Raw genomic sequence first — 25,903 nt, forward strand, 5'->3', positions numbered from 1 at the left:
GGGTGACACCTTGTTGAACATTTGATTTGTCTTTCTCTAAGAACTATTGATGCTGAGCAACTTTTGATGTGCTTTATGGCCATCTCTATGACCTCTCTGGAGAAATGTGCATTTAGATCTTTTGGCAATTTTTTATTGAGATTTTTTATTGTTGTTGTTGTTTATATTAGGTTGTACTAGTGATTTGTATGTGTTTGTTTCAGGTGTACAGGAACTTGGTTCAGTTATATTAATACGTAATATTCATCTTTTGTTAGAGTGATCATTCTGACTGGGATTTGATTTCTCATTGTCATTTTGATTGGCATTCCTCTTGTAATAATTAGGGATGCTGAGCATCTTGTCCTGTGAAGGTATGGTTTTTTGTTGTTTTTCCTCATTATCATTGTGAGGAAACTATACCTATTGGACTTAACTTTTTGATAATGGGTTGTGCTTCTAATTTATTTCTGGAATATTCTCCCTAGGACCTTTCCTGAGGGCAACTGTCACTGATAGCCCCAAGGTCTTGTGAGTTGGAGGTATCAGTAAGCACAGTTCGGGCTTCCCTGGTGACTCAGATGGTAAAGAATCTGCCTGCAATGTAGAAGACCCGGGTTCAGTCCCTGGGTCAGGAAGATTCCCTGGAGAAAGGAATGGCAACCCACTCCAGTATTCTTGTCTGGGAAATCCCATGTTCAGAGTAGCCTGGCGGGTAAGCACAGGTGGTCAAGTTGTAGTTACAGAAAATGTCCACACAGTGGCAACAGATTTTCATTCCCAACTCTGGTTTTTGGGACAACTGGAATCTAAGAAAATGCTGGCTTCCTAGACTGTGAACTGGAGTGGAATGTGCCTGAGCAAACTCCCAAGGGCTTGTGTCTCACTACTTGTTCCCCCTAACGCTTTACCCGTTTCCTCCAGACTCATCCCAGCTGGGGACATCCCTGCTGAGGTGCCAGGAGGCTGCACTCTCAAGAAGGAGGCTTAAGCTGTGAACCCCAGCACCAGGAGAACTGAAAGCAAGGTGGCATTTCCAAGGTCCTTGAGGCCATATGATTGTCACATCCTTGGGTGCACTAGGGACTATGATCCATGTCAGAGCAAGCCAAAATATACAAGTTTAAGAGGGGGCTCAGTTAAGGGCACCCTGTCTGGTGGTTTCAGCCCCACCCCAGTGCAGCCTTTGGACCAAAGCCTGCTCAGGCTGCAGCAATGGGATAGCAGCCAGGGTCAGGAAGTCGGCAGGAATAAACTAGACAAGGCTTTTCTTTTTTTATTCTTTTTTAAAATTTCATGCCCGTGGCATGCTGGAGTATAGTCACGGTGTGCAGTGCTGTGCCTGTTGTCAGAATCCAGCCACCTGATTGAGTTATGACATGTACGTAAAGCATATGCATTCTTTTTGGATTCATCTGCTGTAGAAGTTATTGCAGAAGGTGGAGCAAAGTTCCCTGTGCTGAATACCATGTCCTTGTGGAGTATCTGTTACATATATACATATCAGAGTTCTGTGGATATGGCAGAGATACAGATTTCTGTGGAAGGAAGATATATATTTCTGTGGAAGGGGATAATCCTTGTGGGTTATCTACTACAGATACACATTTCTGTGTTTATGTTAATCCTGACTTCCTAATTCATCCCTGGCCCTTTGGTTTTATTTATTTACTTATTTATTTATTGGAATTCTTTGTGTTGAATTCTCAGAGTCTCTTTTTATGTTGTAGTTGAATTCCTTTGTATCTCATTTTGCCTAGAAGGAACATCATAGTCTTCCTTTGTCTGGCTGACTTCACTTAGTGTATGATCCTCCACGATCTATCCCTGTGGCTACCAGTGGCATAATTTCATGATTTCAGCAGTTGTTCTTCATGGCTAAGTTCATTTTCTGAATATACCACATCATTCTTTTTAGGCTTCAATCTAAAAGTGGACATTTTGCTGGGTCTGTGTTCAGGCTGCTTTAACTAGTGCTGAAGTGAACATTGGGGTGCGCATGGCTTCTTGAAAGATGGTTTTCTTGGGATATAGGCCCAGGTGTGGGAATGTCAGATGGTAGGCTTAGCTCACATTTATTGTTTGTAGACTTGTGAGGGTGGCCAATCTGGTGAGATTTGGTTTCTCATTGTCATTTTGGTTGGCATTTTTCCTGTAATAATTAGGAATACTCAGCATCTTGTCCTGTGGCAGTAAGTTTGTTTATTTTTCTCCTTCATGGTTGTGAGGAAAATTTACCAGTTGTAGCTGACTTTTTTGAAAGTCAGTCGGGTTTGTAATTTTTCTGCAATACTCACTCCAGAACCTTTCCTGAAGGCAGCTGTCATTAACAGCCCCCGAGGTCTGGTGAATCGGAGGTAATGGTAAGCGCAGGCGGTCAAGTTGTAGTTACAAAAATGTCCACAAGGCGGCAGCACTTTTCCACACCCAAATGATTTCTCAGGCAACCAGAGCCTAAGGAAGTGTCGGCTTCCTAGGCTGTGAATTAGAGTGGAACGTGCCTGAACAAACACCCAAGGGCTTAGTCTCAATGCTTGTTCCCCCTAAAGCTTCACCCCTTTCCTGCAGACTAATCCCAACCTGACCACAGCACCCTGATGAGATGCCTAGGAGGCTGCACTCTCAGGAAGAAGGCTGGACCTGGGGACCCCAGTACCAGAAGATGTGGAAGCTAGATGACTTCTCCAAGGTCATTGAGGCCAAAGTGTCAGGACACCATCAATTGTGTGCCCTAGGAACTGTGGTCCCTGCCACATCAAACCTGAAAGTACAGATTTAAGAGGGGCATTAATGAAGAGCAACCAGCCTGGTCGATTCAACCCCATCACAGTCCAGCCATGAAGACAACCTGCTGAAGCTCCAAGATTGGGATGGAAGCCCAAGTCAGGTGAATATTTCATATCTGAGGACGAGATTGTTGGATGGCATCTATTATTCATGTACAGAAGGAGATGGTTGGATGGCATCACCGACTTAATGGACATGAGTTTGAGCAAGCTCCAGGAGATGGTGGAGCACAGGGAAGCCTAGTGTGCTGCAGTCCATGGGGTCGCAAAGGGTCAGGCATGACTAAGTGACTAAACAACAATATATCCTATATGAACACATGGGTGAAAATGTAATGAATGAAAATTCAATTTTCTGTATTTCATATATGAAAAACATGTGCATATTTCATGTAAGAAAATAGAATTTTCTGTATTTCTTATACCAAAGTAGGCATGACTTTTCATGTATAAAAAGATGGGTGTGTATTTCATGGGTGAAAATGGAATTTTCAAAATTTTATATATGAAAACATGGGTGTATATTTCATGGATGAAAATGGAATTTTCCGTATTTCATATATGAAAACATGGGTGCACATTTCACATATGAAAATAGAATTTTCTGTATTTCATGTATAAGTCATCAGTGTATATTTCAAGGATGAAAATAGAACTTTATGTCATGTATGAAAATATGGATACATATTTCATATATGAAAACAGAATTTTTGATACTTCATATATGAAGCTTTGGGTGCATATTTCATATAAAAATAAGATTTTTATACTTCATATATGACACTATGGGTGCATGTTTCATATATGAACATAGAATTTTCCATATTTCTCATATGAAAATATGGGTGTGTGTCATACATAGAAATAGAATTTTTTGTATTTGATAGATGAAAATATAGATGCATTCTTCACATATGAAAGCATTTTTCACATTTCACACAGCAAAATATATGTGTATATTTAATATATGAAAAGAGAGTTTTCTATTATTTCACAGATATACATATAGGTGCATATTTCATATATGAATAGAGAATTTCCTATATCATAGGTGAAAATATAGGTGCATATTTCATATGCAAAACAGAATTTTATGTATTTCATAAATGAAAAGATAGGTGAAAATTTTATATATGAAAATAGAATTTTCTATATCATAGCTGAAAATAGTTGTATATTTCATATATGGAAGTAGAATTTTCTATATTTCTATAAGCCCGGCTGTGGTAATGTCAGATCCTGGGCTTAGTGTCTTGATAGCTTTTATTCAGGCATGCCGACATTGTCCTTTTTTGTGGTTGTTGCCAATGTACGTTCCCACTGACAGTGTAGGAGTTTTCCCATTACTCCAAACTCACTCCTGCATTTACTGTTTGTACACTGGAGGATGGCCATTCTGACTGGTGGGATTTGATTTCTCTTAGTCAGTTTGATTGGCATTCCTCCTGTAATGATTAGGGTTGCTGAGCATACATCCTGTCCTAGGCGGAGGTATGGGGTTTGTTGGGTTTTTTTACCCTTTAAGGGTGTAAGGAAGATAGACCTGTGGCAGCTGGCTTCCTGAAAGTTGTTTTGTGTTTGGGACTTAATCTTGCAGTACCCGCCACAGGACATTTCCTGAGGGCAGCGGTCAAGAGCAGCCGCCCAGCCCTTGTGAATTAGAGGTGCCAGTAAGCTCCGGTGATCAGTTGTTGTTACAGGAAATGTCCACAAGGCGGCAGCACTTTTGATGCCCACCTCTAGTTCTTGGAGCAAGCAGAGGCTTGGGGAAGTCAGCTTCCTGTGCTGTGAAAAAGAGTGGAATGTGCCTGAGCAACCACTGAAGGGCTTGTGTCTCACTGCTTTTTCCTCCTAAAGTATCACACACACACCCTTCTTGATAGCATCACTTTTTCCACCTTAGCCCTCTTAATAGCTTTTTTGTGAACATTCAGAGACTGTCCATATACTGGTTGTAGTCAGTGTATATTTCCACCTACAGCTTAGGGGATTCTTTTCCTTCCATGCTGTCTCCCGTATTTATAGTTTGTCAAATTTTGACAATGGCCATTGTGATTGGTGGGATCTGATTTACATTGTCGTTTTGATTGGCATTCCTGCAGCCATTAGGAATGCTGAGCATCTTGTCTTGCAGTGGAGGTTTGATTTTGGGGTTTTGTTGTTGTTGTTGTTTTGTTTGTTTGTTTTTTAAGGGTGTGAGGACAATTTACCTTTGGCAGTTGGCTTTCTGACAGTTGGCTGGTTTGGGAATATATTTCTCCAATACCTGCCCCAAGGCATTTCCTGAGGGCAGCTATCATGAACAGAACCTCAACCCTTGTGAACTGAGGTGCCTGTGTGTGCCCATCATCAAGTTGTAGTTACAGAAGATGTCCACAAGAAGGCAGCACTTTTGCCTGCCCAGCATTGGTACCTGGGGCAACCAGATCCTTAGGGCCCGTTGGCTTCCTGGGCTGTGAAATAGAGTGGAGTGTGCCTGAGCAAGAAGGAAAGGGCTTGAGACTCACTACTTCATCCCCTGAAAGCCTCACACATGCATCCTGTCCAGATTAATGCCTTCCAGGTCCAGAGCATACTGCTGAGGGTGCTTAGGTGCCTAGGAGGCTGCCCTCTCAGGAAGGAGGCTTGAGCTGGGAACCCCAGTGCCAGGAAAGGTCGAGGTTAGCTGAATCTTGCCTTCAAATTCCTGGAGGCCTTCATACCATGTGGGACTCTGGTCCCAGCCAGAATGTAGCAGACAGTGGGCCTTTAAAAATGGTTCAACAAAGGGCACTGTGCCAGGCTGTGTCAACCCCACCCCAGTCTGGGAATGGGACCCCAGCCTGCTCAGCCTCCAGGAATGGGATTGCATCCCAAGTCAGGGAGGTAGATAAGAGAGCAGGCACTCCATTTCTTTCCTGTGCTTTAACCTTTTGCCAATGCTACTTTGTAGAATAGTTGATTTGCAGTTTGTGACTATTGTCAGTGTACAGCTGCCTGACTCAGTATTATGTATCTGTGAGGTATCTCTCTGTCTCTCTCTTTTTTTTTTACCTTTGCCATAGAAGTTCAAGCAAAGTGCTGAGCATCAGGTCCTTGTGGAATATCTATCTCAGATACACTTCTGTGATACAAAGAAGGAAGGTAGTAGATCATTTTTGTGAATTCTCTCAGAGATAACAATTTCTTTGTATAGGTTAGAGATAGGGATCTGTGTATATGTGGAAGGAAGGAAAATAGGAAGAAAGAGGGTAATCCTTGTGGATTATCTATTACAGATACAGATTTCTTGTCTGTGTAGGTACCTACCTCCTAATTCATTCCAGACCCTTCAATTTTTTTGTTTCTGGAACCCTTTGTTTGACTTTGAATTCTCAGAGTCCCTCTTTGGGTTGTAAATTTGTTGTCTTCTATGTCTGTTTTTATTTTTCCTGGAAGGTATCTCGTATACCATCATCTTCCTTTGCCTGACTGACTTCCCTTGGTGCATGATCCTTCAAGGTCCATCCCTGTGGCTACCAGTGTCATAAATCCCTAATTTCAGCGGCTGTTTTTTAGGAGTGAGAAATAGTCTACCGTATATATGTATGACATCTTGCTTAAGCTTTAATCTCGGTGGAGATTTTGCTGGTTGTATGTCTTGGCTATTGGAAGTAGTCCTGCAGTGTTCGATGGGGTTCATGTGCCTTTTGACTGATGGTTTGCTCAGCATATAGGCCCAAGTGTGAGAACGTGAGATCCTAGGTTTAGCCTAGGTGATTACAGTGTTCAGTAAACTTCCATCTGCTATTCAGTAGGTCGTTTTCCCAATCATCTATTTGATACATATAAGTGTGTCTATGTTAATTCAAATCTCTTAATTTACTTCATGGGTATCTAGAGACTGAAAACTCCTGCAGATGGCAAGAGGCACTCCAGGAACATCGTGGGGTCACCGGGCTGCCACATCCTCCCAGGACCCTGAGCCCCACAACAATCCAGCTGTGAGCCCCCAAGCCTGCCCAGTCTCCAGAGATGTGATACCAGCCAAGGTAACCATGGGATGAGGGGAACAGCATATGTTTCTATATTTATTCTGTTTATCCAGTTATTTGAACTTGAGTATACAGGTGAATTACAATTCAGTGGGTGTTTTTTTTTAATTCATAGCAACTTGATTCATTCATACATAGATGTGTACATGTTGCATTTTGGATTCTATTCCTGTATATGTTACTACAGAGAGTGGAGTATCATTCCTTTTGTTACCCAGTGGGTCCTTGTGATTTATTTTCTAAATGGTAGTGTGCATATGTTAGTTCAAGTAGCTCTTTTCTATGGGCCCAATACCTTTCTTCTCTGCTAACAATAAGTTCTTTTTTCTAAGTCTGTGAACTGTGTATCTTTGCTCAAGGAGCTCATACGTATCCATTGTTAGATTCCACCTAGAAGTCATATCATATTACATTTGTTGCTCACTGTCTCTCTTCAGCTGCTATGATCATCTCTACCTTCTTCCCTGTGCCTGAAGATCCCATTGTTTCATTGCTTTTTATGGCTGAGTCACATAGCATTGTGTGTGTATCCCATTTTCTTTGTTCATTTCTGTGTTCTTCCACACTTAGGTTGCAGCAGTGTCTTTGCTATGGAAGCCAGTCCACCCGGGACGGCACGGGTACCTTTGTCTCTGAAAATGTCACTTCTCCCTGACTGTATGCCCAGGCATGTGACTGCTGTTTCTGAATGCACTTCTATTTTTAGTTTTAAGGAAACTCCATGTTGTTTTTTTCTAGCGGATGAACCATGGACATTTTTAATAATCTCCAGATTAATTTCTAGGTGGGATCTTTATTTTTAAAACTTTCCTATTTGAATTTTGCTAATGTTTCTTCTTGAATATGTTTTGTGTTTGAAGCTATCCATCCATTATTTCTTTCCAAATTGAACTACAGTTGATTGATACTACTATATTTGCTTTGGGTTTCAACATAGTGATTCAGTATTTTAATGGAATATACTCCATTTAAATATATTGCAAAGTCACGGCTATATTTTCCTCTGCTGCATACTATATGCTATTAGTTTACTTACATTATTTATAGTGTTTTTATCTCTTAACCTGTATCCCAGTCTGGCAACTCACATAGACAAATCCCCACAGGCATCAATTAATTTCTATATTTGTGGGTCTCTTTCTGTTTCGTAGATGAGTTCATCTGTGTCATAATTTAGATTCAACATAAATATTATTTCATATAGTAGTTGCCTGTGTCTTTCTGAGAAATTTGGCTTAGTATGAGAATACGTAGTTTCATTTTCCTCAAAATAGCATTATTTCAATTAGAATTTTCCATACTCATACAGGAAATATGGTCGCAGATTTTCCTACAAGAAATATTAAAGTTGCCATGTTTCATACAGGAAAACATGAATGGAGATATTCCTGCATGGAATTTGGAGTTTTCCATATTTCATACAGGAAAATCTGGGCACATATAAAAATATGGGAAATACATTTTTAGAATGAACTCCTTTTGAATCATTCTGTAAAGAAAATAGTCAAAAAATTTTATATCTTATAATGGTACTAATTATCACAATGTGGGCTTGGTAAAATGTGGGTTTATCCTGGCCTTTTGGCATATTTGTTTCATTGGTAAATTAATTGGATTGCTTTGAATAATTAGTTCTTTCTGAAGCAATGATTAAAAGAGTCAATCTAGCTTCTGTCATTTTTAGTAATCTCATTCAAATTAATTTCTTGATTGGATCTTCTATTGTTAAGAATTTCCCACTTTCATTTTGCTACTTTTTTCTTCTTGATTTTCTTTTGTGTTTGTAGCTATCCATCAAGTATTTTTTTTTTTTTTACTTAAATCAGTTGATTAACATAACTCTATTTGTTTGCAGTTACAACATAATGATTCAATATTTTTACCAAATAGCTCCATTTATGCATGTTTGTGCCTGGAAACGTGTGTATACACATGCTATTGTTTAGTCGTTCAGTCATGTCTGACTCTTTGTGATGCTGTGGTCTGTAGCCCGCCAGGCTCCTCTGTCCCTGGGATTCTGCAGGCAAGAATACTGGAGTGGATTGCAATGCCCTCCTCCATGGGATTGTCCTGACCCAGGGATCGAACCCACATCTCTTATGTCTCCTGCACTGGCAGGTGGGTTCTTTACCACTAACACTACCTGGGAAGCCCTAAATTCTATTTAAATATTACAAAATTATGAGCTGTTTATTGGTTTTGGAGATGAATTCCTTGTGGGTATCTTGGTTTGCACATATTTCTTTCCATTCTGGATTGCTTTTGCTGGGCACCTGCTTTTAAATTGAAGTAGGTCACGTTTTCCTATTTTTGGTTTCTTTTTCATTGCTGTGAGATGGATTAAAAAAGACGTTGCCGTTTTTATCATCACGTGTCCTGCCTATGTTTTCCTTAAGACTCTTATAGAATCTCTCCTGAACTTTATATCTCTATTATTTGAAGTTAATCTCATGTGTTGTGTTAGAGAAGTATTCTAACCTCATTCTCATTTTCTTTATTTTAATAACCCTCACTCTACCCTTCACAGTATCTGTTACCAGTTTGTATTTCTGGCATCAGGGGAGGAACATTCCCTTTTCTCCACATCTTCATCAGCATTTATTGTTTGTTGAGTTTCTGACAATGCCATTCTGCCTTCTGTGAGGTGATACCTTCCTGGGGTTTCAATCTGCATTTCTAATATTTAGTGGTATTGACCTCTTTTCAGGCAATTTGTTTTCAAGGGTGAATTCAACTTACCTCTCAAGACTGGCTTCTTGTAACTCGGCCCTGTGTTGACTTCTTTTCCGATGACCACCACTAGGATGTTCGTTGAGACCATCTGTTTTGTATTTGTCACTCCCTGTCTCTCTTACTTCACTTGCTATGATCATCTCTACCTTCTTCCCTGTGCCTGAATATGGCATTGTTTCATTCTTCCTTCTGGATGATTAATATACCATTGTATGTGTATCCCATTTTCTTTATTCATGTCTGTGTCCTTGAACACTTAGGTTGCAGCAGTGTCCTTGCTATGGAAACCAGTCTGGCAGGGATGGCATGGGTACCCTTGTCTTTGAAAATGTTGCTTCTCCCTGACTCTATGCCCAGGCACGTGATTGCTGTTTCCTCAGGCACTTCTGTGTTTCATTTTTCCAAGATTCTCCATGTTGTTCATTCTCATGGATGAACCAATGGACATTTTTAGTAATCTCATCCAAATTAATTTCTTGATGGGAATTTCTATTTCTAAAATTTTCCCATTTTTATTTTGCTAACCTTCATTCTTGATTATTTTTTGTGTTTATAGTTATCAATCCACTATTTCTTTTTCCACTGAAGTATGGGATACAACATAGTGATTCAGTATTTTAATGGAATATCCTCCATTTAAAGATATTAGAAAATCATGGCTATATTTCTCTCTGCTGCATACTATATCCTATTATTTTCTTACATTTCAGATAGTGATTTTATCTCTTAACCTCTACCCAAGTCTGGCAACTGCTACTGCTGCTGCTGCTAAGTCGCTTCAGTCGTGTCCAACTCTGTGCGACCCCATAGAGGGCAGCCCACCAGGCTCCCCTGTCCCTGGGATTCTCCAGGCAAGAACACTGGAGTGGGTTGCCATTTCCTTCTCCATCTCTATTTTATGGGTAGGTTCATTTGTCTCGTATTTTAGATTCTACACAAATGTGATTTCTTATGGCCGTTTTCTGTGTGTTTCTGGCAACCTTGCTTTAGTATGAGAATATGTAGATTCATTTTCCTGAAAATAGTATAATTTCAATCAGAATTTTCCGTATTTCATACAGGAAATTATGGGCAGAGATTTTCCTACATGGAATATGAAATTTGCCATATTTCACAGAGGAAATTATGGGTATAGATTTTCCTGCATGAAGTATGAAATTTTCCTGCATGAAATATGAAATTTTCCATATTTCATGCAGGAAAATATTGGCACATATAAAATATGGAAATTAATCTTCAGAGTAAACTCCTTTTGATTCATTCTTTAAAGAAAATCATCAAAATTTTTTGGTATTTTTTAATGGTATTAATTATCACAATGTCATAAAATGTGTCTAGAAAAATGTCTTCACCTGCTTTCTTGTTCATATTTATCTTGTTGTTATCCTGTTGGTAGATTAATTGGCCTCATTTGACTAATTAGTTCTTTTTGAAATATAGATTAAAGCAGTAAATCTAGTTTATGTTTTGTTTTTTTTTTTTAAATAATCTCATGCAAGGAAACTTCTCAATCAGATCTTCTGTTGTAAGAAATATCCCATTTTCATTTTGCTAGTCTTTTCTTCTTGATTTTCTACTGTGTTTGTAGCTATACATCAAGCATATGTTTTGAAATTCAAGTGCAGTGTTTAACATATCCACATGGTTTTCTCAGGATATAGGCTTTTCTCAAATCCTAGGCTTAGTCCCCCTTGATCGTTTTTTTCCAGTCATTCAAAGATTGCATTATACTGGCTGATGCCATGTATCTTCCCACCAACAGCTTAGGATGATTCTTTTTCCTCCAGGCTCTCTCCCGAATTTATTTTTTGTAGACTTGTGATGATGGCCATTGTGAGTGGTGAAATTTGATTTTCCATTGTCATTTTGATTGACATTCCTCCAGCATTTAGGGAATATTAGCATCAAGTTCTGTGGTGGAGATTTGCATTTGTTGTGTGTGTATGTGTGTGCACCTTAAAGGGTATGAACACAATTTACCTTTGGCAGTTGGTTTCCTGAAAGTCAGCTGTGTTTCAAATTTTTCTCCAGTAATCTGCCCTGCACATTTCCTCGGGGCAGTTGTCATTCCACATTCCAGGCTCTGCCACACACCAGTCCAGGAGTCGGACAGAAGCCTGCTCAGCCTCCAGGGATGGGATAGCATCCCAAGTCAGGGAGGTTGGGGATCATAGAGTAGGAACTGAAACTCTTTCCTTTTCTTTAACATTTTCCAGACACTACCTTGCAATATAGTCAATTTGAAGTGTTGTGATTTTTGACAGTATACAGCTCACTGATCAAGTATTTAATCATCATGCGGTATCTCTTTTTTTTATTTTGGCCACAGAATGTCAAACAGAATGCTAAGCATCAGGTCCTCATGGATCATGTATCCCAGATACACTTTTTTTGTGTATACAAAGAAGGAAGACACTTAATTTTTGAGGTATGTCTCTTAGAGATTTCTGTGTATAGGTTGGAGATACAGATTGCTGTGTACATGTAGAATGTACATGTAGAATGAAGGAAGGACGAGGATAATCCTCACAGATTATCTATTACAACATTTCTTCTCTGTGTAGGTATGGAACTCCCAATTCATTCAAGGCCCTTTACTTACTGTTTTTTTCTTGCAGACTTTGCTTGACTTTGGATTCTCAGAGTCTTTGGACTGTAAATATGTTGCCTCGTATGTTTGTGCTTGTTTTGCTTGGAATGTACCTCATATACCACGGTCTTCCTCTGCCTGACTGACTTGCCTTAGTGTATGATCCTTCAAGGTCCATCCATGTAGCTCCCAGTGTCCTAATTCCCTAATTTCAGTGGTGATTTTTAATGAGTGAGAAATAGTCTGCTGTATATATGTACACTTCTTGTTTAAGCTTTAACTTCTTGTTGGAGATTTTGTGGTTGTGTATCTCAACTACTAGAAGTCGTGCTGGTGGTTTGTTGGGGTGCTTGTGCCTTTTGATGGATGGTTTTCTCAGGATACAGGCCAAAGTGGAGGAATGTCGGATCCTCAGTTTAGTAGGACTTGATTGGTTTTTTTTTTTCAGGCATTTGGAGACTGGCCATGATACTGGCTGCTGCTGATGTATATTCCCACCGAGAGCTTAGGGCGATTCTTTGTCCCCCAGACTCCATCCCATGTTAATTGTTGGCCATTGGGAGTGGTAGGATTTAATTTTCCACCGTCTTTTTGATTGGCATTTCTGCAGCAATTAGGAATGTTAAGCATCTTGTATGGTGGGGGAGGTTTGGGTTTGTATTGTCCTTTTTTTTTTTTCCTTAAAGGGTGTGAGGACAATTTAGCTTTGGTTCAGCTTCCTGAAAGTCGGCTGTGTTTGGAATTTATTTCTCTGGTGCCAGCCGCAGGACATTTCCTGAGGGTGGCTGTCATTCACAGAACCCCAGGCCTTGGGAACTGAGGTGCCTGTGAGCAAGAGTGATCAAGTTGTAGTTCCAGGAAATGTTCACAAAACAGCAGCACTTTTCCAGGCCCACATTGGTTCCTGGGGGCAACCAGAGCCTTAGGGCAAGTTGGCTTCCGGGGCTGTGAGATGGAGTGGAATGTGCCTGAGCAAACAGGAAAGGGCTTGAGTCTCACTACTTTTCCCTCCTAAAGCCTCACACAAACACTGTGTCCAGACTAATCCCTTGGGGGTCCACAGTACACTGCTGAGGGTGCTTAGGTGCTAGGAGGCTGCACTCAGGAAGGAGGCTTGGGCTGGGACCCCCAGCGCCAGGGGAGGTTGGAGCTAGCTGAATTTTGCCTTGAAATTCCTCGGGGCCTAGATGCCACGTGGACTCTTGTCCTAGCCAGACAGAGCACACTGTAGACCTTTCAAAAGGGTTCAGTGAAGGGTTCCCTGCCAGGCTGTATCAACCCCACCCTGATTCAGCAGTGGGACCCAAGCCTGCTCAGCCTCCAGGGATGGGATAGCATCCCAAGTCAGGGAGGTTGGGGGGTCATAGAGTAGGAACTGCTATTCTTTCTTTTTCTTTAACATTTCCCAGATGCTACCTTGCAGTATAGTCAATTTAAAGTGTTGTGATTTTTGTCATTACACAGCTCCCAATTAGGTATTTAATCATCATGTGGTATCTCTATTCTTTTTTGATTTTTGCCATGGAATGTCAAGCAGAGTGCTGAGCATCTGGTCCTCGCGAATTATGTATCCCAGATACACTTTTTTGTGTATATAAAGAAGGAAGATAGTTAATTTTTGAGGTATGTCTCTTAGAGATTTCTGTGTATAATTAGAGATAAAGATAACTGTGTATATGTAGAATGAAGGAAGGACGAGGGTAATCCTCATGGATTATCTGTTATAGACACGTATTTCTTGTCTGTGTAGGTATGGAACTTCTAATTCATTCAAGGCCCTTCATTTATTGTCTTATTTTTTTCTTGAACACTGTGTTTGACTTTGGATTCTGAGTCTCTTTTTGAATTGTAAATATGTTCCCTCGTATGTTTATATTTCGGAGAAGGCAATGGCACCCCACTCCAGTACTCTTGCCTGGAAAATCCCATGGATGGAAGAGCCTGGTAGGCTGCAGTCCATGGGGTCGCTAAGAGTCAGACACGACTAAGCGACTTCACTTTCACTTCTCACTTTGATGCATTGGAGAAGGAAATGGCAACCCACTCCAGTGTTCTTGCCTGGAGAATCCCAGGGACGGGGGAGCCTGTTGGGCTGCCGTCTAAGGGGTTGCACAGAGTCGGACACGACTGAAGCGACTTAGCAGCAGCAGCAACAGCAGCATGTTTATATTTGTTTTTCTTGGAACATACCTCATATACCATAGTTTTCTTCTGCCTGCCTGACTTTCCTTTGTGTAGGATCCTTCAAGGTCCATCCCTGTGGCTCCCAGTGTCCTAATTCCCTAATTTCAATGAGAAATAGTCTACCAGATATACGTACCACATCATGTTTAAGTTTTAACCTCTCACTGGAGATTTTGATGGTTGTGTGTCTTGGTTACTGGAAGCAGCGCTGCAGTGTTCCTTGGGGTGCCTTTTGACCAGTGGTTCTCTCAGGATCTAGGCCCAGGTGTGGGAATGTCAGATCCTACACTTAACCTCTTTGGAGAGTCCATTTTCCAGGCTGTTGCCATCGTATTTATCCACAGAGACCTTAGGAGCATTCCTTTTCCTCCAGGCTCTCTCCCGAATTTATTGCTTGTAGATTTGTGGTGATCGTGATTGTGACATTTGATTTACCATTGTCGTTTTGACTGACATTCCTTCAGCAATTAGGGATCCTTAGCACCTTGTCCTGCTCTGGAGGTTTGATTTTTTTTTCTTCTTCTTAATGGGTGTCAGAACAACTTGCCTCGGACAATTGGGTTCCTGAAAGTTGGGTGTGTTTTGGAAATTATTTTTCCAGTACTCCCCCAGGACATTTTCTCAGGGCATCTGTCATTAACATAACCCCAGTCCTTGTGATGGAGAAGGCAATGGCACCCCACTCCAGTACTCTTGCCTGAAAAATCCCATGGATGGAGGAGCCTGGTCGGCAGCAGTCCATGGGGTCGCTAAGAGTCGGACATGACTGAGCGACTTCACTTTCACTTTTCGCTTTCATGCATTGGAGACGGAAATGGCAACCCACTCCAGTGTTCTTGCCTGGAGAATCCCAGGGACAGCGGAGCCTGGTGGGCTGCCGTCTATGGGGTCGCACAGAGTCGGACACGACTGAAGTGACTTAGCAGCAGGAGTCCTTGTGAACTGAGATGCCAGTGAACTCCAAAGATAAAATAGTAGTTACTGAAATTGCCCACAAGACGACAGCACTATCCAGGCCTCCCTTTGGTTCCTGGAGTAACCAAAGCCTTAGGGAAAGTTGGTTTCCTGGGAAGAGAAATAGAGTGGAATGTGCCTGAACAAACACGAAAGGGCTTGAGTCTCAGGACTTTTCCCTCTAAAGCACCACACAAATACCCAGTCCAGACTCATCCCTTCAGGGTCCACAGCACACTGCTGAGGGTGCTTGGGTGCTAGGAGGCTGCACTGTCAGGAATGAGCCTTGAGCTGGGAACCCCAGCATCATGCAAGGACTAGGCTTGCTGAACCTTGCCTGCAATTGCCTGCCTTGATGCCACTCACAGCCCTGACCCCAGCCAGAATGTAGGAGACAGTAGACATTTCAATAGGGTTCAACACAGGGCACCGTGCCAGGCTGTGTCAACCACCCCCAGAGCCAAAGTGGGACCCAAGCCTCCTCAGCCTCCAGGGATGGGATAGCATCCCATGCCAGGGAGGTTGGAGATCATGGGAAAGGCACGGGTTTACTTACCTTTCTTTAACATCTTGTTGATGCTGCAGCGCAGCACTGTCAATTTACCATGTTGCGACCGTTGTCAGTGGACATCACGGGACTCAGGTATCACATATCTATGAGGCGTGTCTATGGTTGTTTGGATTTTTGCGATAGAATAATGAGCAGAGTGCTGAGCATAGGGGCCTTTGAAATTATCCATCTCAGATACACTTTTCTGTGGATACAAAGAGGGAAGATAGTTAATTTTTGTGTTATATCTCTTCGAGAAAGAGATTTCTGTATATAGGTTCAAGATACATATTTCTGTGTATACGTGGAAGGAAAAGAAGGAAGAGGATCATCCTTGTGGATTATCTTCTGCAGATATACCTTTCCTGTCTGTGTAGGTACAGACCTCCTATTTCATTCACAATCCTTCAGTTGGGCTCAATAAAGGACAGAAATGGTATGGACCTAACAGAAGCAGAAGATATTAAGAAGAGATGGCAAGAATAGACAGAAGAACTGTACAAAAAAGATCATCATGACTCAGGTAATCACGATAGTGTGATCACTCATCTAGAGCCAGAATCCTGGAATGTGAAGTCAAGTGGGCCTTAGAAAGCATCACTACAAACAAAGCTAGTGGAGGTGATGGAATTCCAGTTGAGCTATTTCAAATCCTGAAAGATGATGCTGTGAAAGTGCTGCACTCAATATGCCAGCAAATTTGGAAAACTCAGCAGTGGCCACAGGACTGGAAAAGGTCAGTTTTCATTCCAATCCCAAAGAAAGGCAATGCCATAGAATGCTCAAACTACCGCACAATTGCACTCATCTCACATGCTAGTAAAGTAATGCTCAAAATTCTCCAAGCCAGGCTTCAGCAATACGTGAACCGTGAACTTCCAGATGTTCAAGCTGGTTTTAGAAAAGGCAGAGGAACCAGAGATCAAATTGCCAACATCTGCTGGATCATGGAAAAAGCAAGAGAGTTCCAGAAAAACATCTATTTCTGCTTTATTGACTATGCCAAAGCCTTTGACTGTGTGGATCACAAGAAACTGTGGAAAATTCTGAAAGAGACAGGAATACCAGACCACCTGACCTGCCTCTTGAGAAACCTGTATCAAGATCAAGAAGCAACAGTTAGAACTGGACATGGAACAACAGACTGGTTCCAAATAGGAAAAGGAGTACGTCAAGGCTGTATATTGTCACCCTGCTTATTTAACGTATATGCAGAGTACATCATGAGAAACGCTGGGCTGGAAGGAAGCATAAGCTGTAATCAAGATTGCCGGGAGAAATATCAATAACCTCAGATATGCAGATGACACCACCTTTATGGCACAAAGTGAAGAGGAATTAAAAAGCCTCTTGATGAAAGTGAAAGTGGAGAGTGAAAAAGTTGGCTGAAAGCTCAACATTCAGAAAACTAAGATCATGGCATCCAGTCCCATCACTTCATGGGAAATAGATGGAGAAACAGTGGAAACAGCATCACACTTTATTTTTTGGGGCTCCAAAATCACTGCAGATGGTGATTGCAGCCATGAAATTAAAAGACGCTTACTCCTTGGAAGGAAAGTTATGACCAACCTAGATAGCATATTCAAAAGCAGAGACATTACTTTGCCAACAAAGGTCCGGCTAGTAAAGGCTGTGGTTTTTCCTGTGGTCATGTATGGATGTGAGAGTTGGACTGTGAAGAAGGCTGAGCGCCGAAGAATTGATGCTTTTGAACTGTGGTGTTGGAGAAGACTCTTGAGAGTCCCTTGGACTGCAAGGAGATCCAACCAGTCCATTCTAAAGGAGATCAGTCCTGGGTGTTCATTGGTAGGACTGATGTTGAAGCTGAAACTCCAATACTTTGGCCACTTCATGCGAAGAGTTGACTCATTGGAAAAGACCCTAATACTGGGAGGGATTGGGGGCAGGAGGAGAAGGGGACTACAGAGGATGAGATGGCTGGATGGCATCACCGACTCGATGGACGTGAGTTTGGGTAAACTCCTGGAGTTGGTGATGGACAGGGAGGCCTGGCATGCTGCAATTCATTGGGTCGCAAAGAGTCGGACACGACTGAGCAACTGAACTGACTGATGTTTGACTTTGAATCCTCAGAGTCTCTCTTTGGGTTGTAAATTTGTTGACTTGCATGTCTTTTCATTTTGCCTGGAATGTACCTCATATACCATAGTCTTCCTCTGCCTGATTCCCCTTAGTGTATGATCCTTCAAGGTCCATCCCTGTGGCTCCCAGTGTCCTAATTCCCTAATTTCAGTGGTGACTTTTAATGAGTGAGAAATAGTCTGCTGTATATATGTACACTTCTTGTTTAAGCTTTAACTTCTTGTTGGAGATTTTGGTGGTTGTTTGTCTTGGCTACTGAAGTCATGCTGGAGGTTTGTTGTGGTGCTTGTGCCTTTTGATCAATGGCTTTCTCAGGATACAGGCTAAAGTGGGGGGATGTTGGATCCTTGGATTAGCAGGACTTGATCATTCTGTTTCAGGCATTCAGAGACTGGCATGATACTGGCTGCTGCCAATGTATATTCCCACCGAGAGTTTAGGGCAATGTTTTCTCCCTCAGACTCCATCCCAAATTTATTGTTGCAGATGTGTGACGTTGGCCATTGTGAGTGGTGGGATTTGATTTCCCATCATCTTTTCGACTGGCATTTCTGCAGCAATTAGGAATGCTGAGCATCTTGTTTGGTGGGGGAGGTTTGAGTTTGTGTTTTCTTTTTGTTTCTTTTTTTCCTTAAAGGATGTGAGGACAATTTAGCTTTAGGCATTGGCTTCCTGAAAGTCGGCTGTGTTTGGAGTTTATTTCTCTAGTGCCAGCCTAGGCCGTTTCCTGAGGGCAGCTGTTATTGTCCCTTGGGGGTATCTTTCTTTGCAAATATTTCTTCCTAGTTTGAGGGTTGTTCTTCTCCTTCATTTAGGGTTTCCTTTGGTACACAAATGTTTTATGGTTAATTTGGTCCCATTTTCTGCTTTGTGGTTTATTTTCCATTACCTTAAGAGGTAGATCCACAAAGAATTTGGTGCCTGTACTTTAAATCATGTCCTGTTTTTATTTTTTCTCAATAATTTCATAGTATCTGTCTTTGCATTTGGGTACTTATACTATTTGGGGTTTATTTTGTGTATAGTGTTAAGAAGGAGTTTTGTTTTCTTTTTTTTTTTTTTTTAATTTTATTCTCCTCATGGTTGAAGGAACCCTCACAGAGTCCTTCATAAAGACTGTTACCAATTTCCATCCCAAGCATGGGTGGAGGAGTGTTCCTTTTATCTCCACACCCTCTCCAGCACTTATTGTTTGTACAGATTTTGACAGTTGTCATTCTGACTGGTGTGATGTGATACCTTGGTGTAGTTTAGATTTGCTTTTCTCTAATGTTTAGCAATGTTGACATCATTTCGTTAAGATTTTTTTTTAAAGGGTGTGAGTTAAATTTACGTCTTAAAATTGGCTTCTTTAATGCCTGCCTTGCTTTGAATTCTTTTTCGATGATAACCCCTAGGACCTTTCCTTAGGGCAGCTGTTTTTTATTACCCTTTTGGATCCTTGTGAATACTGAATGCCCAGCAGCACAACTCTCCATAGTATTACAGAAAATGGCCACACGGTGGCAGCACTACGTATAAAAAGAGGAGCCAGAGGGCCAGGGCGCTCTCTTTTTGCCTCTTCCCCTGCCCCGGAGAAGGCAGTGACACCCCACTCCAGTACTCTTGCCTGGAAAATCCCATGGATGGAGGAGCCTGGTAGACTGCAGTCCATGGGGTCGCGAAGAGTAGGACACGACTGAGCGACTTCACTTTCACTTTTCATGCATTGGAGAAGGAAATGGCAACCCACTCCAATGTTCTTGCCTGGAGAATCCCAGGGACGGGGGAGCCTGGTGGGCTGCCGTCTATGGGGTCGCACAGAGTCGGACACGACTGAAGTGACTTAGCAGCAGCAGCAGCCACCCCCCCCCCCATAATTTCCTTGTTATTTCCTATTGGAATAGAATGGATTTCAGATATTGTGTATGTTTCAGGTGTACAAGAACTCTATTCAGTTATACATAAACATTTATCTATTCAGTCTAGCCTTCTTTTCTGCATATGGGTGATTACAGTGTGTTCAATAAACTCTATGCTATTCAGTAATACTTTTTTATGAACTACTTGATGTATATTAATGTGTATATATTAATTCTAGTCTCTTAATTTATCCCAAATGTACCTGGAGGTTGGGGGCTCTCCAGACAGTTCCCAACCAGGTCCTTTTAGGAGGCACACTGCCAGCTACATGCTCCCAGCTTCCTCAGCCCCAGGACACTCCAGCCTTGGGAACCAAACCAGTCAGGCTCCAGGGATGTGGCACCAGCACAGAACAGAATCAGAATGTCTTTTTTGTTCTGTTTTCGTCCCATCATTTGAACTGGAGTATACAGTGAATTACAATCTTCTGGGTGTTTTGTTTTTTCCTTTTCCTTCTACTACAACTTGTTTCATTTCTACATAGATGTATATATGATTTGTTGTGGTTCTTTTCTTTATAGGTTATTACAGAGCATGCAGTAAGTTTCCTTGTGTTACACAGTGGGTCCTGGCCACTTATTTTATTAACAGAACTGTGATACTCCATGCCCCACACCTTTGTATCTTGGTGACCGGAGGTTTCCTTTCTAAGTCGTCTTGGGCAATAGGCTCATTTGTATCCAACTTTAGTTTATACCTAGAAGTGATATCATTAGTGTCAGGGGAGTAGAATCTCCTCAGTTCTGTCTCGTTTCAACAAAAATTTGAAGCGATGGAAGTTAAAGCCCTCGATGTGACACAGCTCTCAGACCGTGTTATAGCTCTTGGGCAGATCAGTGTTACAGCTCTGTGTTACAGCTCACTTTTATGTAGAAAATAACAGGAAAATACATCCTCTAGGCGTGAGGGCATGCCGACCCAAAGACGCAAAAAGAGAGAGCCCTGGCCCTTGGGCTCCTCTTTTTATATGTTTTCTCCCCCTGGGCCTGCCCTGTGTAAATGGGGCTAGCCAGGAGTGCTGTTTGTCCCACCTGAGGTCCTCATCCGGTCCTCGGACCTTCCTTTGTTCTATTTTCGTGGGCTTTTCCCTTCCTTGTCTTTTAGCCACCGCCATTCTGGACTCCTGTCTCCTATTCTACCTACCTAACAATAGGATACTTGTCTGTCCTGGTCTCCCTTACTTCACTTGGGATGATTCTGCTTTCTTTCCTGAAGCTGTACTTGACATTATTTCTTCTCATGGTTGGAAATATTGCATTGTGTACATGTGCCCCATCCTCTGTTTCCATTCATGTGCTTCTATAAATTAGCTTGCTTCCCTATCTTGGTTGTTGTACCTCATGAGGTGAAAATCATAGGGTTACCTGTCTCTCTTAAAATTTTGGTTGTCATGACCCAGCTGCCTGGACCCCAGCCCAGTCCAGACATGAGACCCAAGCCTGCTCAGGCTCCAGGGATGGGAGAGCAGCCCAAGTCAGGGAGGCTGGAGGGAATAAAATAGCCATTACTTTTCTTTCCCTTTCTTTTCTTTAATCTCATGTCAATGCTCTTTTGAAATATAGCCAACTTGCAGTTTTGTGCTTCTCAGTGTACAGCCAATTGATTAAGTTATGAAATATACATACAGCATATTTGTACTCTTTTATTCTTTTGACATATACTATTGAACAAGGTTGAGTAATATTCTCTCTGCTGAACTTGTAGAGTACCTATTACAGATAACAGATTTCTTTGTATATTTGGAGAAAAATATTTCTGTGAATATGTGCATGACAGGAAGGCAGAGGAAAGAAGGAAGGAGTTAATCCTTGTGGATTATCTAAATCAGAGATACCTTTGTGTTTGAATCTCAGAGTCTCTTTTCATGCTGTAATTTGCTTCCCCTGTATCTTTTTTTTTCTAGAAAGGACATCATCTGCTATTCACTGTTGTTGACTTCACTTAGTGTACGATCTTTGAAGGTCCATCCTTGTGGGGAAAATTGGCATAATTTTATAATTTCAGGGGTGGTTTTTTATATCTGAGTAATAGCCCATTGTATATATGTACCACATTTCTTGAAGATTTAACCTGTCAATGGACTTCTTCTTGGATCTGTATCTTGAGTATTGGAAGTAGCACTGCAGTGAAGGTTGGGGTACATATGTGTGTCATTTGGAATGATGTTTTTCCATAATATAGGCCAGGTGTGGGTATTAAAATCTTAGGTTTAGCTCTCTTGAAGTTTTTTGTTCTGGCTTGTGGAGGCTGCCCCTTCAAGCTGTTTCCAATGTCTATTCCCATAGAGCCTGTAGGGGTATTCCATCATCTCCCTGCTTTCTCCCCCCATTAACTGTGTGCAGACAGGATAGCCATTCTGTCAGATGGAATATGATTTCTTCTTGTCATTTTGATTGGCATTCCTCCCGTAATAATTAGGGATGCTGAGCATCTTGTCCTGTGGCCTTTTGAGTTTTGTTTTTTTCCTTAAAGGGTGTTGGGGAAAATTTACCTGTTGCAACTGGCTTCTTGAAAGTTGGTTGTTTCTGGAATTTATATCTGCCAAATTCACTGCAGGACCTTTCCTGAGGGAAGTTGTCATTAACAGCCCCCCAGGCCTTGTAAATTTGAGTGAAGATTCCAGTAAGCACCGGTGGTCAAGTTGCAGTTACAGGAAATGACCACAACTCTGGTTGAAGCAACCAGAGCCTTAGGAATAGTTGGCTTCCTGGGCTGTGAATTAGAGTGGAATGTGCCTCAGCAAACACCTAAGGGCTTAAATATCACTACTTCTTCCCCCCAAAGCTTTACCCCTCCCCTCCAGGCTCATGCCTACCTAGGGCACCGCTCCCTGCTGAGGTGCCTAGGAGGCTGCACCCTCAGGAAGGAGTCCTCAGCTGGGGTCCTAGCGCCAGGGCCCTGGATACTTGGTGACTTTACCCTGGTCCTCGAGGCCAGAGGGTCAGGCCACCATCGTTGGGGTGCACTAGGGATTCTGGTCCCAGCCAGAGAAAACTCAACAGTACAGGTTTAAGAGAGGTCTCAATGAAGGGCATCCTGCCTGGCTGTGTCAGCCCCACCCTAGTCCAGCTCTGGGACTCAAGCCTACTCAGGTTCCACAGATCAGACAGCATCCCAAGTCAGGGAGGTTGGAGGAAATAAACTAGGTATTACTTTTCTTTCCTTTAATCGCAAGCTGATGGTATATTGAAGCATGGTTGATTTGCAGTTTTGTGTTCGTCCTCAGTGTACAATGGACTGATTCAGTTATGACATATACATGTAGCATCTTTGTACTTAAAATTTTTTTGCCATAAAGGTTATTGAACAAGGTGGAGTAAATTTCTCAGTGCTGAAAATCAAATCCTTGTGGAGTATCTATTAGAGACACAGATATTTTGTACATGTGCAAGAAATGAGGGAAAGAGATCATCTGTTTAGATTATCTATTACAGCTACAGATTTCTATGTGTATGTTAGAGATAAAGATTTCTTTGTATATGTGCATGGAAGGAAAGAAAGAAAGAAAAGAAGGAAGGAGGAAGACAGGGGATAATCCTTGTGAATTACCTAGTAAAGATTTCTGAAGGTATGTTAGAGACACACATTTCAGTGCATATGTGGAAGGAAGGAAGGAGAGAGAGAACTCTTGTGGATTATGTATTACAGATACTGATTTCTGTCTATACATTAATACCGACCTCCTAATTCATATCTGGCCCATTCCTTTCATTTTTTTTTTCAAAAGCTTTGTGTTTGAAAGTTAGGGTCTCCTGTGTGGTAAATGACTTCCCCTGTATGTCTTCTTTTTGTGAAGAAGGGGCGTCATCTGTTACGTTTTTTTTCTATGTTGCTGACTACCCTACATATATGATCCTCTAACATCCATCCTTGTTTGGACCAGTGGCATAATTTCATGGCAGTTTTTCATGTCTGAGTAAAAGCCTAAGGTATATATGTACCACATTTCTTTAATATTTAATTTTTTAATGGAACGTTTCTTTGGTTTGTGTCTTAGCTATTGGAAGTAACATTGCAGTGAACGTTGGGGTACGTGTGTCATTTGAATGGTGGTTTTTTTGGTAATATAGGCTCAAGTGTGGGTATTAAAATCCTAGACTTAGCTCTCTTGAAATTTTTAATTGTCTGTGGAGGCTGACCTTTCTAGGGGCTGTTGCCAATATCCATTCCCATGGAGCATGTAGGAGGTTCCATTATCTTCCAGCTTTCTCCCCCATTTACTGTTTGCATACAGTCAGGGTAGCTTTTCTGTCAGAGGGTATTTGATTACTTGTTGTCGTTTTGATTGGGATTCCTATGGTAATCATAGGATGATTGAGTGTCTTGTCCTGGGCCATTTGGGGTCTTTTATTTTACTTTTTTTTTTTTAAGGGTGTGGGAAAAATTTTATCTGTTCCAATTGGCTTCTTTACAGTCGGTTGTGTTTAGAATTTATTTCTACAGTACTGGCCGCAGGACTTTTCCTGAGGCCCCACAAGTCTTGAGTTGGAGGTGCTAGGAAGCAAGCATGGTCAACATGTAGTTACAGGCACTCTCCACAAGGCGGCAGCACTTATTCATGCTCAACTGATTCAACATGCAACCAGAGCCTTGGGGAAAGTTGGCTTCCTTGGCTCTGAATTAGAGTGGAATGTGCCTGAGCAACCAAGGGTTTAAGTCTCACTATTTCTTCCCTCAAAGCTCCACCCCGCCCTCCAGACTCATGCCAACCTGGGGCACCGCCCCCTGCGGAGGGGCCTAGGAGGCTGCATGCTTAGCAAGGAGGCTTCAGCTGGGGACGCCAGCACCAGGGGACCTGAATACTTGGTGACTTCACTTTGGTCCCCAGGCCTGATTGTCAAGCCACCATCTTTTGGGTGCGCTCTGGATTCTAGTCACAGCCAGAGAAAACCAGGCAAAACAGGTTTAAGAGGTGTCTCATGAAGGGCAGTCTGCTGGCCCCAGTCCTGCCATGGGACTCAACACTACCCACATTCCAGGGATCGGATACTATCCCCAATTATGAAGGTCAGTGGGTATTAACTGGGCTTCACTTTTCATTCTTGTTCTTTTCTTTACTCTCATGCCGATGCTATTTTGAAGTACAGCTGATTTGCCTTTTTGTGCTTGTCCCCAGTGTCCAATGTACTGATTCAGTTATGACATATACATAGAGCATAATTGTACTTTTTTGGATTCTTTTGCCATAGAGGTTATTGAACAAGGTTGAGTAAAGTTCTCTGTGCTGAACATCAGTTCCCTGTGGAATATCTATCAGAGATAGATTGTTTTATACATGCGCAAGGAACCAAGGAAGGAAAGAGTCCTTGTGGATTATCCATTATAGCTACAGATTTCTATGTATATGTTAGAGATATGCACAAATTCCTGCATATATGTGTATGGTAGGAAGGAAAGAGGCTGGACATAAACCTTGTAGATTACCTAATACAGATATATATTTCTGTGGGTATGTTAGAGATAGAGTTTAGTGCTTATGTAGAAGGAAAGAAGGAAGGAGATAATTTTTCCAGATTATCTATTACAACTACAGATTTCTGTCTCTCTGTTAGTACTGACCTCCTGATTCATCCCTGGCCCTTTCCCTTTTTTTTCCTTTGTGTCTGAATCTCAGAGTTTCTTTTTATATTGTAAAATACTTCCTATGGATCTCTTTTTAAAAATTTTGCCTAGAAGGGACATCATCTGCTATTTTCTTCCTCTGTTGCTGATTCTGCTTAGTTTATGATCCTCCTAGGTTCTTCCTCACGGGAACCATTGGCATAATTTCATGGGGTGTTTTCAAGTCTGATTAATAGCCCATTGTATATATGTACAATATTTCTTTAAGATGTAATCTGTCGATGGAACGTATCTTTGGTCTGTGTCTTGGCTATTGGAAGTAGCCCTGCAGTGAATGTTGGGGTGCATGTGTCATTTGAATGATGGATTTTCATAATATAGGCCCAGGTGTGGGTATTAAAATCCTAGGCTTAGCTGTCTTGACATTTTTCATTGTTGCCTATGAAGGCTGTCCTTTCTAGAGCCTGTTGCCAATATCCATTCATTCCCATGGAGTGTGAAGTGGGATTCCATCATCTCTCAGTTCTTTCCCCCATTTTACTGT

The 25,903-nt window shown here is 41.7% G+C and overlaps 1 long non-coding RNA gene across 10 annotated transcripts in view; it reads left to right on the forward strand.

Moving 5' to 3' along the window:
• The window catches only part of LOC123330808, a 95,561-nt gene that overhangs the window by 64,398 nt on the left and 5,260 nt on the right, over positions 1 to 25,903 (forward strand). For 6 of the 10 annotated variants that reach the window (XR_006640385.1, XR_006640380.1, XR_006640381.1 and 3 more), the window contains one exon: positions 6,625 to 6,775. This is a non-coding gene — a long non-coding RNA (uncharacterized LOC123330808). Of the gene's footprint in view, positions 1 to 2,547; positions 2,671 to 6,624; positions 6,776 to 7,348; positions 7,462 to 8,767; positions 8,827 to 10,221; positions 10,541 to 25,903 lie in introns of those variants that run through there. The other 4 variants (XR_006640383.1, XR_006640387.1, XR_006640386.1 and 1 more) reach the window with 4 other exon arrangements.

Source organism: Bubalus bubalis, chromosome 20, assembly GCF_019923935.1.
Source record: "Bubalus bubalis isolate 160015118507 breed Murrah chromosome 20, NDDB_SH_1, whole genome shotgun sequence".
Classification (NCBI taxonomy): Eukaryota; Metazoa; Chordata; class Mammalia; order Artiodactyla; family Bovidae; genus Bubalus; species Bubalus bubalis.